Source organism: Dipteris shenzhenensis, chromosome 13, assembly GCF_047967505.1.
Source record: "Dipteris shenzhenensis isolate YYH24624 ecotype China chromosome 13, Dip_SZ_1.0, whole genome shotgun sequence".
Classification (NCBI taxonomy): domain Eukaryota; kingdom Viridiplantae; phylum Streptophyta; class Polypodiopsida; order Gleicheniales; family Dipteridaceae; genus Dipteris; species Dipteris shenzhenensis.
In genome coordinates this window covers 25,786,700-25,804,599 of record NC_141608.1, presented here as the reverse complement: position 1 = coordinate 25,804,599, position 17,900 = coordinate 25,786,700, and the positions used below count along the sequence as shown (strand labels likewise).

General features: G+C 41.3%; 1 pseudogene; it reads right to left on the bottom strand.

Moving 5' to 3' along the window:
• Nucleotides 1–4,658: 4,658 nt before the first annotated feature.
• LOC147895220 (aldehyde oxidase GLOX pseudogene) lies at nucleotides 4,659–6,290 on the bottom strand (annotated as a pseudogene).
• Between the last annotated feature and the right edge of the window lie 11,610 nt (nucleotides 6,291–17,900).

Below are 17,900 nucleotides of genomic sequence, written 5' to 3'. Positions count from 1 at the left end.
TAAGGATGACCTCTATTGTGCCTCAAGGAAAAGGACGCAACAAAGTAATAGACACGGAGTTGCGTAATAGTATCAACCTCTTTTGCGTGCTTAATAGTGATGTGATGAAAAGATGGGTGACAAGATACGAGGATGCAAAGGCAAGAAGACAAGAAGAAAGGACCCTCTTTCGTACACACCACGGATCTCGTGTGCCATACCCTCGGCGTCTAAGAGCACTTCCAAAGGATATTCATGTGGATTGGCTACTTGATGAAATGGAGAAAGCAGAGAAAGATGAGGGGATGCATATCACAATGGAAGAATGGGAGTATGCTAGGGGATGCATGAGCAAGGTCGGTATATAGAATGTTATGTATAAGTTAGGAGCTTTTTATAATTTAGATTGCTTATTTAATTGATTTTTTCTTGGTGTAGTGCACTATGTTCAATGCTATATGGTGTGAGGGCAAGCATTTTCGAACACAACGAATTGATGATAAGAGAAACACACAAGATTGCGGCATCATTGCTAGCTTTGAGGGAGCCAATGGAGTCATGGATGATTATTGTGGCATAATCCAAGATATCATTATGCTTGACTTTCGACACTTCTTTGTGTATGTTTTCAATGTAAAGTGGTTTAAGGACGTGGTGGAAAGAGGCCCTAATGCAACAATCAAACGCCATGCAAGTGGCTTTGTAACTATTGACTCCACAAAGTTTTGGCAAAGTAGGAAGGACACACTAATACTACCGCAACAATGTGAACAGGTACTGTGCACACACATAAAAATACTCGCTTTTAAATATTTGATGCAAGAAAAGTAACATGATTGTATTTGTGTTTGAATTAGGTTGTCTATCAACCAATGGTGGATAATAATAGGTGGTGGCATGTCATACCTATTATGCCACATTCCAAAGTGATGTATAGTACATTTACTAATATGGAGCATATGGAGGATGATCATGGCCATGGACGTGATGATGACCGTGATACAAGAGAGGAGGATGATCATGAGATAGGAGATATAGATATTGAGGCCGGCATTACTCGTGAAGACGAGCCTACCATTGGAGATCTTGATTTCGATGAGCACATGAGTGGCACAAGTAGTAGTGGGTTGAATGTATTTGTAGATTTAAACACTTGTTTGGATTTTGAAGTAGATAGTTTGGCAAGGGTTGATCTCATTGAGGATGAGATTGAACCGTAGCCCCACAATTGATATTAGCAAAACTATTTTACATATTGTCTCATTCTCCTCATTTCCCTTAATTCTTGTATATGTGGGCTTGCAAAAAATTATGTGCTTTGGTAATCATGGGCAATGTTTGGAAAGCAATGATGTACACCAAAATCTCACTTTCTGTATTCTTTGGAGCGCGTCTATTTACGCGTCTAAATGCGCGTCTAATTCTCAGTGTAAACGCGCAAATAAACGCGCTAATACCCGCGTAAATAAGCGCGCTAATAAATGGGATGGTAGACGGGCCCATATTTTCTTTGGTCTAACGCGCAAATAAACGCGGGGATTAACGCGCAAAGAGACGAGCATTTAGCCGCGCTAATAGACGCGCCCGTAATTTCTCTACTAAAACGACGCCCATAGACGCGCCCGCTATTTTGCGCGTCTACCAAGCGCGTCTATGGTTGCTTTGTGTTGTTGTGTCTTTTTCTCTTCTTTTCATAAGCATATGCATGTCCTTCTCCTTCTCCTTCTCCTTTCTTTCTCTTCTTTTTTCCTCTCTTTTTCTCTTCTTTTCATAACATATGCCTATGCCTATGCCTTTGTTATGCTTATGCATGAGCATATGCTAATATGCTTATGCATAAGCATATGCATATGCTTTCTCAATGTATTCTCTTATGCTTTGTCAATGTATTCTCATATGCTTTCTCAACGTATTCTCTTGTTTTTTGTTTTTTGTTTTCATGTTTGTGTCTACGTTAGACATGGGATAATGTCGCACGTCCGACAAGTACAGAAACCCTTAATGTAGGAGGAGACATCATGATCTCTATTCTCAATAGGACTTTGATTCCCCTCAGGCGACACCTCAGGGGCCTACCCCTATGACTACCCCTAGCCTGACTCCTCTCGGACGTAGCACTACGACTACCCCTCGGGGAACTCCTTTGCTAGCAACCCATGGCTTTGTCGGGAGTCCCGACGAGTTTGTGGCATAGATGACCAATGAGGAGGCAGCGAGATTCTTCTCTCTGCTATCCCAAAGGACCTCAGAAATTCCCTCTTCTACACTGATGGTTGGACCTACTGCCCAACCATCCCTTCGTGCCCCTTCGACTGAGGGGTCATCACCTGGGCATGCCCATCATAAGGAAGAGTAGGAGGGGTCGCTTATGTTGTGCTGGCTTGGGAGATGTAGATGAGTCAGCACACTCACATCCCTACAAGTCTCCACTTGGTCCGGAGACCCATAGTACTAGGTCCGTTGCCCTCTCCTACTCCCACTGCTACTCCTTGCTTCGGAAGCACTCGCACAAACACCACTCGCTCAGACTCTGCCACTACCATGAGTCCTCCTTACCCAGTCAAGGACCTGTCCTATAAAATCACGGCTGTTGGAGAGATAATAGAAGATAAAAAGGGCAAAGCAGTGATGGCCACCATGAGGCAGTTGATGAGCCACCACTGCACAGCAGCATTGCTACTAATTGGCGGTATCAAGATGACCAAAAGAAGCAAGTAGTCATCAATGAATTGAAAGCAAAATACCCTAACACCCAAATTGGGAGTTCAATGAGAATTACATGCGAGAGCACATGGATTTAGTCTTGAAGCATCGTAGATCAACCTTGCGTACTTCAATCGCAAAGGGGAGGGCTATAGACAAAAGCTGATTGGAAGTTTTTCAAGAAGTAGAATAGGGACCATTTTAAAATGTTCGAGGGTCAGAGGAGGGCTGAGAGGAGACCACTGGATGCCGTAGGTACTTTGCACTTTGGTGCAAGCAGACGGTTGGCATTCGAGGCAACTGTGGTAAGTCTACTTCTTCTCATTTAATGTATTGTTCTATTTGTTTTACTACATATTACATGCACTTTAGCTAACTCTCATAAATTGGGTCCACAACAAGCTGCAATGATGTACACCAAAATCTCACTTTTTGTATTCTTTGGTTTGCGTCTATCTACACGTCTAAATGCACGTCTGATTCTCAGTGTAAACGTGCAAATAAATGCGCTAATACACGCGCATATAGATGCACTGATAAATGCGATGTTAGACAGGCCCGTATTTTCTCAATTTAGACGCGCAAGTAGACACGTTAATTTACACACAAATAGACGAGCTTTTAAACACGCTTTTAGATGCCCCCGTAATTCCTCTACTAAAGCAACGCCTATAGATGCGCCCGCTATTTTGCACATCTACCAAGCGTATCTATAGTATGTTTGTGTCATTGTGTCACAGGAGGGCTCCAAGGAGACGGCTAGATGCTCGAGGTACTTCACACTTTGGTGCAGGTGGACGGTTGGCATTCAAGGCAACTGTGGTAAGTCTACTTCTTCTCATTTAATGTATTGTTCTATTTGTTTTACTACATATTACATGCACTTTATCTAACTCTCATAAATTGGGTCCACAACAAGCCGCGATGGGTCGCCTTCCTAAAAATGCAGAGACGAGACGTGCATTTTGTGTATGAACAAGCCGTGGTTTATTAAGCACGAGGCAATGGGAGCGACGGTCAATTGGGCTAAGGTGGATGCTCGCACGGTATTAGTCTACTCCTACTTGTAATCTCACTTTTTAAATTGTTTTATTCTTTAAGTTCGAATCTAATTTCCAATTAATATGGTTTCACTGTTAGAGTCAAAGCTCGAGCATCCCATCACTAGAGGCAAGCCATGATGAGGGTCAGGGATTAGATGTAGCCCACGAGGGTCAGGGATTAGGCGCAGCTCATTAGGGCCAAGGGTCAAGCCCGCAAGATGAGGACGAGGAGGTCGACAATGATTCAAATGAGCAGCAATAGTAGTAGTAGTAGTAGTTGGCATATACTTCACCATGTATATCCTTTTGTATATCAGCTCATTTAAGCGATTTTGTCTCATGAAGGTGTAGAAATAGTGCACTATACTAGTGAATAGCAATGGCCATTGAGGAAAAGCTTAAGATGGTCCTCACGAGATGAAGGTGAAGCAAGCCTCGGGCGTAAATCCTCTTGCAATCTTTTGCCTGAGGTTACTATTGTCTTTTAGACTTCCACAATTTTGATACTTTATACTGACTATCATTAGTTTGCAAAAAATCCTTTACAAAAGGGTATTAAGCATTGTATGCCTCTTCGCTTCGTGTGAGATGTCATAGTGTGATGCTTTGTTAAGAGCCATTGGTAAGAGATGAGCTCAGAAAGCTTTAAACATTTTTCTTATATGCAACACAATTCGTGGACCCCATGCATGGTTTCTAGAAATCAAATGGATCTGGATATAAACCGCATCTTCTATCTCAAACTCCATCCTTTGTCAAGGTGTTCGGAGAGTTGTTACAAAGAGTACATCTTGAGAGCAATGCTCATGTAGTGCATAGACCAGCATCTAGCTTGGTGTCAACAAGCTATTGAGTTATATCCATCCATACAACATGAGGCTACAAGCCCTTTATTTATCATCCATTAGTCAGCCCCAGATCACAAGAATCTTTTCAACTGAGTTGAATCCAAATTGATGGCCCTGGGATCCCCGATTGCACTGGGAATAGCATGTAGTAGGAAGGAGGAGCTACATTGCCATTGGGTGGTGCAGTGACCGTGACAGTGTAGAGATGGGGGCCTACATTTGTTCGCGCTACAGCCTTGAGATGTAGTAATCGTTGGCCTTGCGCAAAAGAGTGTGTAGAGAACGGTGCAGAGATGAGGTTCATCTCGACGGACTGCGGGTTGGTGGAGATGGAGAAAGTAACCTGGAAGACTTGGCCGAAGGTGAGGGTGGACGGAGCGGACACGATGGTGGGGCGTCTGGAATCGAAGATGGACTCCCCATAGGGAGGCGTCCACGCCTCCACACGGAGCTCGGTGGGAAACGGCCCTGTAAAGGTATAGAACTGGTGCGAGTTACTACCGGCGAGCAAAACTCGACCATCGGGAAGGAGGTTTGCAGTGGAGTGATACATGCGCGGGATGGGGCCGGCGGGTTGAAGGCTGAAGCGATTGGCAGGCGCAAATCCGGGGCGATAGATGAGCGGGTTGAGAGCGGGGTTGGATGCCTCACCCCAACCTTGGGATCCATTCTGTGCGCCGTTGATGATGAGCACGTCACGCGAAGGCAATAGGAGCATGTCGCCCATGCAACGACGTAGTGGCATGGTCTCCATGGTCCAGGATGCATTGGCAGAGAATAGCGGCATTCTGCCGCAGGTCTGCGAGCATCCGAGCTGTAGGTTGGGTGTGTTGAAGGCGCCCTTCTGGGCTCCCCCGCACACCAGGACCTCGGGCGAATTGAAGGGATAGAGGAGCGGCAGAAGCACAGAGCTACCTGCAGAGGGATAATTACGCGGCTCCCCGGGAATGGTCGGGTAGGTGCTCAAGACAATGTTGCGGGTGTAATCGAGACGGATGGAGTCTCGGTTGGCAAAGATGTAGAGGCTTCCGTCGGGCAGAAGATGCACGAAGGGGTAAAGGTTGTCGTTCCCAGAATCCGAAGTGTTCTGGAGGAGCTGCAAGAAGAAGCTACCCTCGCCTGGGGCGGTCTTGGGGATGAACTCGTACGTAAACACGCTTCGTCCTCCCACAGTAATCACCCTACCGTCGGGTAAGAGGGTGCTGGAGGAATACCAGCGAGGGTCTTTGAGAGACTGCGTTTGGTCTTCGACCCAGTCGCAAGTTCCGGTGGAGGGGCAAGGATCGAGCCTTCGGAGTTTGTAGAGGCCGTCGTTGTCTCCGCCCAGCTGGAGCAGCGTGCCGTTGGCCAGGAACTGGCCGGAGGAGCACCAAGTATCGGTGAGAATCATGAGCGGGCGCACGCTGGTAGAGGCAAGGTCGGTGCCGGGGGTGAGCATGACGGAGTGAGCGGTGCAGTCGTGCTTGAGGGCCTGATCGAGGGGGTCGTTGCGGCAGGTGCCATTGGGGAGGCTGATTTGGGAGGATCCGATGTCAGTCCGGTCGAGCAGGATGGCAGTGTTGAAGCGGGTGATAGCTGAGTGCATGGAGGCGATGCCGGTATTGTTCCTAAGCAAAGTGAAATGTTGTGCGCATGTGGAGGATAGATTGGCCGCCAATATCAGCAGCAGCAGCAGCAAGCCGGGACGAAGCACAGAAGAAATCGTGCCCGCAGCCATCCTGTCGATGAGCAGACGGAATTCTAGCGCAGATCAGCCTAGTGCTGCTCCTGATTACAGCTTCTCTACCAAATTTGCCGATCGATCGATAGCAGCAAGTTGAAATCTCACGGAATTGGAGTAGCTGTTAAGCAGACAGAAGAGAAGGTAACGCAGATCAGCCTGATCGACGATAAGGCTCACTAGGCTGCATATCACTCAAGATCAACAAGGCTCTTCTGCGCTGATGTCCCACTCCTGCATCGCAGCAAGCTTATATACGGAGTTTCTGCCTGCCGTCAGCTGGTGGCGCTCGCGCTCCTAAACGGATTTCCTCACGTCGACCACTGACTCGCGTGCGTGTTGTTCCGTCGGAGCCGTCTTCTCCAGCTCAAAAGCAAGGTTCTCTCCGTCGCATCTTCGCCATCGACTGTCTCTGCCTTGTTGCATGATGATCATCGTGTGCCGAAGGTAGGTCTTACGTCCTCGTCTTCCACGCATTGCCTTGCAGCCGCTTCTCGCTTTCAACAACAATTGATCACTCCCGCCTGCTTTGGAGTCTCAATTCATTGGGTCGTGCGCCATCCTCTTCCCGTTCCAAACCGTGCATTCCTCGGCACATTGGGGCTCCTTAAAGCACCTCAACCGGCTTTTGGCATTGTTTTTCTCAGCGTTTGAGAATTCGGCCTCAACACGATGTCCGCAGCTGCGTCCTGGACACACAACGTCTCACCTCAATATTGTCACCTCCAGACCGTTTCCGTTGTTTAACGACCGGAATCTAAAACGTCTACTATATCTATCCATTTCTCTTTCTTATCGTGTACACCATCATCCGACGCTGCCACGATTCTGGGGTCGATGGCGGCTTGTGAGCGCACATCATACGAGCATGCGCGCCAGATTGGATAGCACGACTGATTTGGATTGCCCCATGGTTACACTTTCGCACACATGTTTGCTTGTCGTGTGAAAACGAACATCCATCCGGTCTCTCTTTTCGACGTGCTCCTCCGTCCGAAGAACTTCATTTTCCAGCGTCCTAAAAGTTTCTCGGCCAAAATATATCTAATTACGATATGCATCACGTTTCTAGAAGACAGCTAGCGCAGGGATCCCTTCGCTTGAGCTTTCAGCGACGTTGATCCGGCTCTGTCGCAATTGGGGAGCTCCTAAAAAAAGTTTGCTGGATGCCAAGCTGCATGGAAGACAGGCAGGAGGCTTAACGGTATAGCTACTAACCCCTTGATGCATTCTCTATTGCGGCTCATTTGTTTATCGGTTTGTTACATCAATAGATTTACCACAAATTGATTATCGTCTTTAAACTTTCACCGTAAAATCATAACACAACAATATATATTTTCTTCTAAATGTATTTTTGCAAAGACTATGCTAGACTCTTGCACTGCTGTTTTGTTAACTTGTTAAAAGCTTTTCAGAATTTAATAGAGCCATCACGATGTTTTCATACATTTTGGTCACCCATATTCATAACTAGGAGCTCCATGAATCAAATGAAATGGTTATATTTCTATGCATTTCCAGATTTGCTTAAAAATAGGCACATACAAATTGAAATAGGGGGAGAAATACGACTAAGTTGATTTTTAGGAAGATAGAATACTCCAAGGAGGTTTTATTGTGAAAAAGTTTCACCCAAAAGGAGGTTTTATTTTGAAATAGGGGGAGAAATACGACTAAGTTGATTTTTTGGAAGATAGAATACTCCAAGGAGGTTTTATTGTGAAAAAGTTTCACCCAAAAGGAGGTTTTATTTTGAGATAGTTTCACCCATAAGACTCCCCCCATTGCCTTATGTCCTTAGATTTTACAGGATACTTGCAAGGTCCATGGGCTAGCTAGCATAACCCATTAATCCATGGGCTTCATAGGACACATGTAGTGCCTTCCCTACATATAAATAATGTGCAATTCAAATATTAAGTAAGTTCACATGGACCAAATCCATCTAGTTCTCAAGTCATGTTGATGAGGTTACTTAGGTGTGAGAGTATGCCCGGCTAGGTAACACTTGTATACTAACAATAATGATACAAATGAAATATCGAAAAACTCAATATTTTATGATCATATTCTACTAGAGTTACTCCAAGGTGAGGTGGTGTTACTTACATCTATCTAATAAAGGACAACAAGGTAATACAACGTCTTCATCTAGAACAGTAGGAATGCAAGTGTCATAAGCCCTAAGTAGTTGTTATAATAGTTGGGAGTAGAACATAGATATAATCTAGAAAAAGAACAAAGATTTTTTTTCCCCATTGTAGTGTTTAAAAATCTTTGTAACTGTTAACCACAACATGGATGTTACCCTAGGCCATGATGCATATTACTCCATGAGTTGGCAATATGTTGAGAATGGTGGGCTGAGGAATATCGAAACAAGTAAACAAACATGACAAGCTAGACAAATCATACAATAAATAAAAAAGGAACATTTAGCCTAGATTTCCACAAGGAGAAAGGAATTAGTAAGGCAGAGGAGGCAGATCACCATGCCATGGTCCTAGACATATGCATGTAAGCACTAGAGAGAAGGGAAGAGAACTCAAGCTACTACATGTCGTCATGAGCACATCATATACTAATACCACAACCATAGATCAATGTTATAATGACTCCTTTTTTGACAAAGGTGTCGATAAATGTTTTTTGAAAACACTTCAATAAACTATTGCACAAAGCACACGATAAAAGAACTTATGTAAATATGCCTTGCAACAAAAATTAAAAGTAGCGTTTTGCTATGCTCCTAAAAAATCATGTCGTTAACTGGAGGAAAATTTACCAAATTATATGTGAGAATAGAGATCATGATGTCTCCTCCTACAAGGGTTTCTGTACTTGTCGGACGTGCGACGTTATCCCATGTCTAACGTAGACACAACCATGTATATCCTTTTGTATATTGGCTCGTTTGAGCGATTTTGTATCACCCTTTTCTAAAGGGTAATTTTGTAACAAACAATGTTGTATATCTTCGACACGTATATGCTTCTTCCACTTGATCAGTTCATTTGAGCGATTTTGTATCACCCTTTTCGCAAGGGAAATTTTGTAATTAAATTTGTTTTTTAAAATTACAAAAAAAAAACATTAGTGGGGCAAAACAGGGCTTGCTGTGGCCCTAATTAGCCCCACTAATGTTTTTTTTAAGTTCTATTAATTGTCGCTATATAGCGTCGTTTATCAGTGTCGCTATATAGCAAGATTTACGAGTGTTGTTATATAGTGACGTTTATTAGAGTCGCGATGCTTATATAGCAACTGTTCATTTTAGATGCTTATAACGACATAAATAACGACCTTTGCGCTTGTTTTTTTAAAAAAAAGTTAGTGTAAAAAATGTCGGTGTCTTTGTCGAGAAAGAGCCTATGCCTTGTAGTGTTGATGTAATTAAGTAATTATTTGTGGCAATATACGCTATAAAATAAATGCATCTTCATTGTTTTAATGATGCTCTTTTATAGTACAAAAAGTACAGTACATTATATAAGGTCATATGGACGACATTTTTGCGTGGAACGCATCGATTCAAAGAGAGGCACATATGATTGTGGAGTCATGGTTAGCTTCACACAAGATAGTTGAGCAAGTGCTTTGGATACTAATGTCCTTTCCTCACAGTTGGATTATTGTGGAACCATACATGAAATCTATGAAGTTGATTTCAGACAATTTAGTATTTTTATTCTTGATGGAAAATGGTTTAGAACTATTCACTATGGTCCCCATGTGATAGTGAGAAAAGACAGTAGCAGTTTCTTTGCAATAGACTCCACCAAACTTTGGACTGACGAAAGTGATACTTTTGTTCTTCCCAAGCACTGTGAGTAGGTGCATACTAATGATTTAATTAATCGAAGCTTTTGTTTTTAAAGATCCATAAATACATGTACTTAAGCATAATTTCACATATATAATTGATGGCATTTGGAACCCATCTTCAATATAGGTGGTTTTTCATCCTGATCGTTCTGATCCAAGATGGTGGTACGTGATCCAAGTTGCACCACGAAGTAAGAAAATTTTTGAAGATAGAGATGTGGATATGGAGATGCCATTACCAATGCTGGACCCAATTGATGCAATTGAATCTAGCAAAGAAGATAAAGATCACAATATGAGCCAAGAGGAAGATGCGCATAATGACATCATATGGGGGGAAGATGGAGATCAGGATATTGAGAAAGAAGACGACAATCATCAAGAATCACCACACTTTATTGAAGAAGAAGATCAAGTACTCTTAGATGAATGTACGATGCTAGAGTACGATGATGATATAGGAGATCTACTAGGTATAGAGTTAGAGATAGACTTGATTGGTGCTTTAGACTTGGCTCAGGATGAAACCGTTGATGTAAATGCTCTTCATTGATTTTTTTCATCTCAAAATTGGACATGAATATATGAGCTTCAAAGGCTTGATATACATGCTCTCGTACTTTTATTCTCTCAAAAGATCAAACATGTATGAAAATAATTTAAAAAATGTCATTGGGACAATAGGCCCCTCTTTGATTAAAACTTGTGTTAAACTAAAAGAAGACCTTCAACAAGTTGAGTGTTGCATCTTATAGGCTAGGAACGAAGGTTAAGCTTATCAAACAATGATGCTAATTGAAATTGAACATTTTCATTGTGCATGTGCTTCCAGCTCTCAAATGGCTGGCTACAATAGCTACAAATGTGGACATAAGACATTTCTAGGTGTGTTGCCAACATGGTAGCCTATGTGTTGCCCATGTGGTAGCCCTATCCTTTCATGTTCAAGCAATTAATCTGCTTGACTTGGATCCAAAAAAGGAGAATATATATAACAGGTAAGCAGAAGCTTCTTCTTTATGACTACGTAGTCCTTGGTTCATGGCTTCTATGATTCTTTGTAGAATAAGGAATTATCTTTTCATCAGCTAGCTGGCACATTATTGACAAATAATGAAGTAGTGGATTTAATTGGATTGGGAAGTGGGAAAATGTTAGTAATAGTATCACATGGCCTGGTATAAGGGAGACATGATTCTTCTCATGGTATTTCCCTTCTTGGTTATTGTGATGTAGATTGGGTTAGCTCATTCTCACAGATGTGATCAACCAATGGCAATCGTTTCTTCATCAACCAATCTTTGGTGTCATGGACTAGCAAGAAACAACACTATGTTGCTATGTTCAGTACAAAATCAGAGTACGTGGTAGCATCATTTGCGACATGCAAGTTGATCTAGATTATAAGGGCAAATATTTGCCCAATTGAAAATCTAGAATCTCGCCAAGTCGTGGGGGCTAATGTGTAGAGCTTCAAATCTCATAGATTTGCCCAAAATTTGATATTATGAGGTCCAAATTTTTGCCCTCCCAGAACTCAAATTGATTAACATATGTCATGTAGAGCCATGTATATAGTTAGGATTCTATAACTGTAGCCCATGAGAAACTTGTATACGAACTTCAAGTATAATTAAACCCATCTAACTTGTATACAAACTGAAAGTATATTGAAACCCATGTAATCCTTGAAAACAGTAGCATGGGAAATTTTTTAAACTCCCCTATAGGAAAGATTTTCCCAACGACCTACACATAGATTCTTTATAGGGGGAAGATTCGGCCAATGATGTACACTTCGATAACTATGATTCATGACTAAACGTTACCTTATGAGCTCCCTAGGAGAGACATAGAATCTCGGAGCGAAGACCCTAAACACAACTCTCCCTTGAGAGGGTTTGATATCAAGGTGGGAAAGGCTAAGGTGGCTATCATTCAAGGTCAAGGCCTATAGTCATGTGTAAAAGATTATCCATTGTTCAATTTTGGCATCTTCCTTTTCAAAAGATTGCATCCATGAAACTACGATTTGCTACCTCCCGGAATGCTTACATGTAATAATTTCACAAGCTCAAATACATCTCTCGTGGGCCCTCAACATCCACACATTTGCTCGGGGTTGGCAATTCAAGGAAAAAAATTTGGCTCACGTCTTTGTTGCTTGCCAGAGTTTTTTCTTGTCAAATTGCCTCCCTTGAGCAATTCACTAAGGACTTGAAGGACCTACATAGTTTTCCTCAAAGAGGGTTGCAGCAAGTAACAATAAATCCAATCACATGGTCAACATTCAAGAAGTATGTAGAAGAAAGGCATTCTCCTCTCGAATGCATGATTTTAAAAAAGATGGTTTTCCTTGAGTTAAAGATACAATTCAAAAAATTATGCTAAATAATTTCGTCCTTGAGTTAAAGGCACAATTTGACGATTTTTCCTCTAGTTAACCACACTATTTTTTAGAAGCATAGCAAAAGGCTACTTTCTTTTTTTTTGTTGCAAGGCATCTTTACATAAGTTCTTTTATGGCATGCTATGTGCAATAGTTTATTGACATTTTTTCAAAAGAAAAAAAAGGCACCTTTGTCAAAAAAGGAGTCATTATAAAAAGGATGCATCCACGAAACTACAAGTTGGTATCTCCCTACACATTGTTGTCACTAGGGAGAAGGTCAAGGAATGCTAACATGAAATAATTTCACAAGTTCAAATACATCTCTCGTGGGCCATCAACATCCACTATTAGCCGGAAAAGAAATCAAGACAAGAGGCAAGAGGATAGGTATGGCGATGCTCGCGGGCCATAGAGGAATAGGGAACGTGAGGGGAGGAGCATTAACATGGGTGGGGAAAAGGGATCAAGAGGGGAGGAAAGAAGAGGGAGACTATGGCACAAGGGGAGAGGGAGAGGGGGGAAGAGGAGTATGTACATGGGTGGAGGAGAAATGTAGAGATGGAGACATCAAGGGCAGATGGTCATGCTTTATTTGAAAGGAAGGATGAGGGGAAATATCAAAGTACTAGCTAGGTGGCTTTACAAGAATGAGCGTTTCTCATCAAGGAATAGCCCCCTCCTTTTATATCCAGGCGAGAGGCTCTCTCCCAATAAATGCATCCTCCCACATGCATGGTGTGTGTGGAAGAGTCTCCCATGTGGGTTAGGCGGTTATGCACTCTCCATTGTGTGCGATAATGCTTGGCCACATTTTTCCACATATATCAACTCACATATCCCAAGTCTATGATACTCCCTTGGTCTCTTCCCAATTTTATAATACATTCAAACATCTAGGAGGACAAGTGGAGGGTTGGCACAAGGAATCTTGCCACCTCATCCTACTTTCCCCATTATTTAACTTGCACTCTTGGACCTTCTATACCTCACCCACATGGGCCTATCCTATATGGAGGGAATAACCCAATATAATATCCATCTCCACCTATTTTATATTACTTCTTCCATGGACTTTGGGCCATATCTCACTAAATGCAAGCATGGGACCACCTAGGTAGAGCGGTGGCACATGGAGGAGCCATGCCACCTTAACATTTTATAATATTACTACCATGGATTATGTACAACACACCTTATTGGTCCTATTACGTGGAAGGGTGGCACATGGTCATGCCCTACCACCTCAACCCTAGGCCCTATGTACTCCATAGTTTATTATACTATTGCCACACATACAAGCACACACTCATATTTATGCCATTTTACTTTGGTGAAATTTATCCATAATAGTTCCCCCCCTCCCCGACAGGGAATGCACAGAATTTCTATGCCTGGGACCATCACGCACAAAGAAGGGCTTGAGATAACGCTTGTTGATCACCTTCTTGCCATATGGCTCATGCAGCTCTTGAACTTGTATAGACCCATTGCTATGTTCCTTGATGACTTTGTATGGACCGGTCCACAGTGGTAGAAACTTCTTATCCATTTGGTGGTCCAATATGTTATCAAAGCATAGCACAACATCCCCCTCAGCAAAGTGTCTTTCCCATCCCTTTAGAATCTTAGCATCCAAACGGGCCTTTTATCAATTCTTTTGGATCTCTGTTTGGTGTAGTGCAAGGTGTCGGGTTTCATCTAACTTCTCAAGTTGTACCAATCAGGCTTCTACATGTTCATCTTCTGTCATCCTCTATTCTTGTGCCAATCTCAAGGCCGTAATCTCTATCTCTAGTGGTAACACTACCTCAATACCATACAATTTGAGTTTTAGGTCTCAACAAATTGTTAGCACTCTTGCATTCTCCATCACAAGTTCAAAGTTTAGGTAGGTAAGATATGGTGATGCAAATGAAGGAACGCATGACTGAGGTAATTATGGGAGATACCCCTATGGAAGACCCAAAAGAGAAACAAAAGATCATATGGATAAGGATTTAAAATATGTTCTCAAAAAAGAAAACATTTATATCACCAAGGTAAACTTTAAGAGTGAATATTTGCCCAATGAAAATCTTGAATCTCCCCAAGTTTGGGGGGCTTATATGTAGGGCTTCAAATATTAACACCTATTTCGTTAATTTTGGACTTTTTCTATTGTTTTTGGAAATCCTTCCCAAATGAAAAGTTTACTTTGTGAAAATATCCTTCCCAAATCAAAAGTTCACTTTGTGGCACTATCATATTCACATAAAAATCTTATTTGTTTAATCTATACTTTTGCACTATCATGTAAGAATTATGTTTGAAAGATATTTTAGAAATTCTATTTTTTCCTAAGTTATTTATTAATTTAATTATTTTTAACATTTTTCCTTAAGGTGATAATATAAATCCATGAAAGGAGACCTAAATATTTAATGTAAAGAACATTGACACACACAATATGCACAAAGACATGCCAAACGATGCAAGTTTTGTATTGAACGAAAGAATTATAGCAATTATAGCTATCTTATGTTTACAAGAAATGTTTCTCTCAACTGGAGTCGTCGTATAAAATGATATATCATATGTTTACAAAATTGTTGCTCTCAAAGAGCCTTCGGTGCCATCTGCATTGACTCCCCATTGTCTTATCACTTGTTTCTTGCTAGGTGCCATGTGCATTAACTCCCTATTGTCTTGCCAAGCCTTGTCCCTGGGTGACATCTGCATTGACTCTCATTTGACAGAGGAGGTGATGACTTAGTACTAAACCTAGTCTACATAATAATTGATTAACTTCTTGGCTAGTGCCCAATCCTTCAATGGACTTCAATACAAAGCTTTTATCATGGAGATTATTCATTTGCACTGTCTCCTTCTACTTCCTCCATGGTGATCATCCGTAAAAATTTGTATATAGGTAAAATACTTTGCTGCGGTATTTTTATTTTTCCTTCTATCTCATATCCCATGCACTTCTTTGATTTCTTTGCCCTTGAATGCCAAGACAATATGATTGTCTCCGTCAAAACTTGTGAGACCGGTTCATCACTTGGGACCCAATCCTTTGTTGTAAAATTAGTATACAATGTGTTTTTATCCATGTTCTCCTTTCTGCACTTTTGCTCATAACATACCGTTGTAAATGTTGTAGCTCTCCCTTGATCATCTCTTTACACCTCAACTACTTTTGCAACCCAAAAGTTCACATTCTCATATTCATCGTCCGATGTCCGAACCACAACAAAACAATCGACCTCTATATCTAATTGTGGCATGAACTCTCTCTTCTTTGGTCCACAATATGGATGTGGGAGTATTGATACAAATTAATTTTCAAAGATTGGACCTGTGGTGGGCGCAAATCGTTATGAACAATTGGACAATTTAATAAATTGCATTCTTCCTCTACATCCTTTGAGAGTCGCATTCTCTCAAGGTCCTTTATGAATTTGCATGTCTTGTTAATTGCAACGGTAGTATGTTCTCTCCAAGTCGGCTTTGAATCTGGATATCTCCAAAGGATTTTCTCTTTGTATGTAATAAATTCTTTTAATCGTTCTATTTCACACTTGGACCTCTCATTGAATTCTTGTATAGAAGCCCATGTTGGATACATTTGCTCAATAGGAACTGAAGTTAAGAGAGTGTAAGGAAAGCTATTTCCTTGTAACTTAGGTGGAGTGGCAACAAAATGAGGCAATGTTGTTGTATTCAGATCCGTGCCATCTACAATAAGGCACACATAGTCATCGGGATGTGAAATAGCTTGCTCCTTCCAAAATGAATATTTTTGTCTAGAATATCAAATAAGGTCATGATGAGATTTTTGGTTTTTTTTAAATAATTCCCTTTGATTTGGACATGTTGCACTCTCAATCGCCCACTTTAAATCATTACAAGCATTGCACTTTGACATTTTTTGCCTCTTTGGGATTTAACATATCCAAAGTTCTTCTTCCAAAGAGTATACAAAGTATAAGAAGAACGGCATACCCTCTATGCCTTTGCTTTTTTGCAATAGAGTAAAATACTTCAGTTTTTTCAAGCCTATTAGAAGGTGCATTTCAGTGATCGTGTCACCATTAGGGAGTTTGGTAGATATATGGGGTTGAGGTAAAGTGTCTTCTTGTATGAAGTATTGCAAAATCGATGCTGCCCTAATAGTTGAGATTCTTGATTTGGACCTTCCTCTATTATCATGAATGCTAAATTTTTTGTCGCCTTTTGCCTTACTGACTAAATCTCAATATATGCCATGGGGTTATCCAATAAAATTGCGATATGCCTTACTGAAAATCTTTTTTCCATTTACGAGAGGTTTGACCTTTTGTCTTGAACTTAGACTTTTATTGCCATTCTGAAGAAAGCAAGGGAAACTTGTGAGAAGGTATTCATTTTTTTCACTTCCTCTTCTTTTCCACATGTGTCCTCTACATTCCCTAATGTCTACAAGATCAATGAAGTTCATACATCTTCACTTGCAACATAGATATCCCAATGCATTTAATGTATTCTCCTCTTACATTACTCTCTTCCTCTTTGGTTGCTATTGTGGATCTACCTTCACTCGCTTTCTCCTCATGCATTTGTATGACTGCTTTTGTTCCTCATGCACGTTATTATCTCTATTTATGCACTTCCCCTCCTCACATTTGTTTGTCACCTTGCATCCATTTGTTGTTGCATCCTTGGCCATATCACAATCAAAGTTAAAAAATGAATAATCCTCTATTGATCTCATCCTCACTTTTAACATAATCTTAAGGCCATTCAATGCATTAAATGTTCTACGAGAGTATTGAGAACCTTGAAACTCTTCCACTCTTGAGAGAACATTGCTCATTGGGACATCTTGCATGGCTTTCACAAATCCACAAGTTTGATCGACACCAAGTTTATTAATATCCATGAACTCATCCACATCTGACAAAGCATTGCTACTGAAACCTTTTCCCTTCTCATTGTGCAAGAATTCATCCACTCCAGATAAGGCATCGCTTCTAAAATCTTTTTTTTTTCTCAGAACCAATGAACTCATCCACTCCAGATAAGATGTTAATTGTAAATTTGAGTACATTGAAATTAGCCACAAATGAAGTGATAGAGATTGGCACGTGGGACACTTTTTAGGTCCTTTGATATTGTAGTATACCTTATCTTTATCACTGAAAACCACGTGCCTCTTTCTCATGTTTAAAAATTGCATGCTCCATCAGGTATCTTGCCTACCTCATAGTAGGGATCACATAAGGATGTTGTGCTCTCAACCATACCATCATCAGTGACTTTTAGAATCCTCATCTATGCAAATGACCACTGCTCCACTTGTTCAAATCCCAATACTTCACCTTCTACTACATTCTTATTTGCAAATGAGCTCATTTGTAAAATATCCC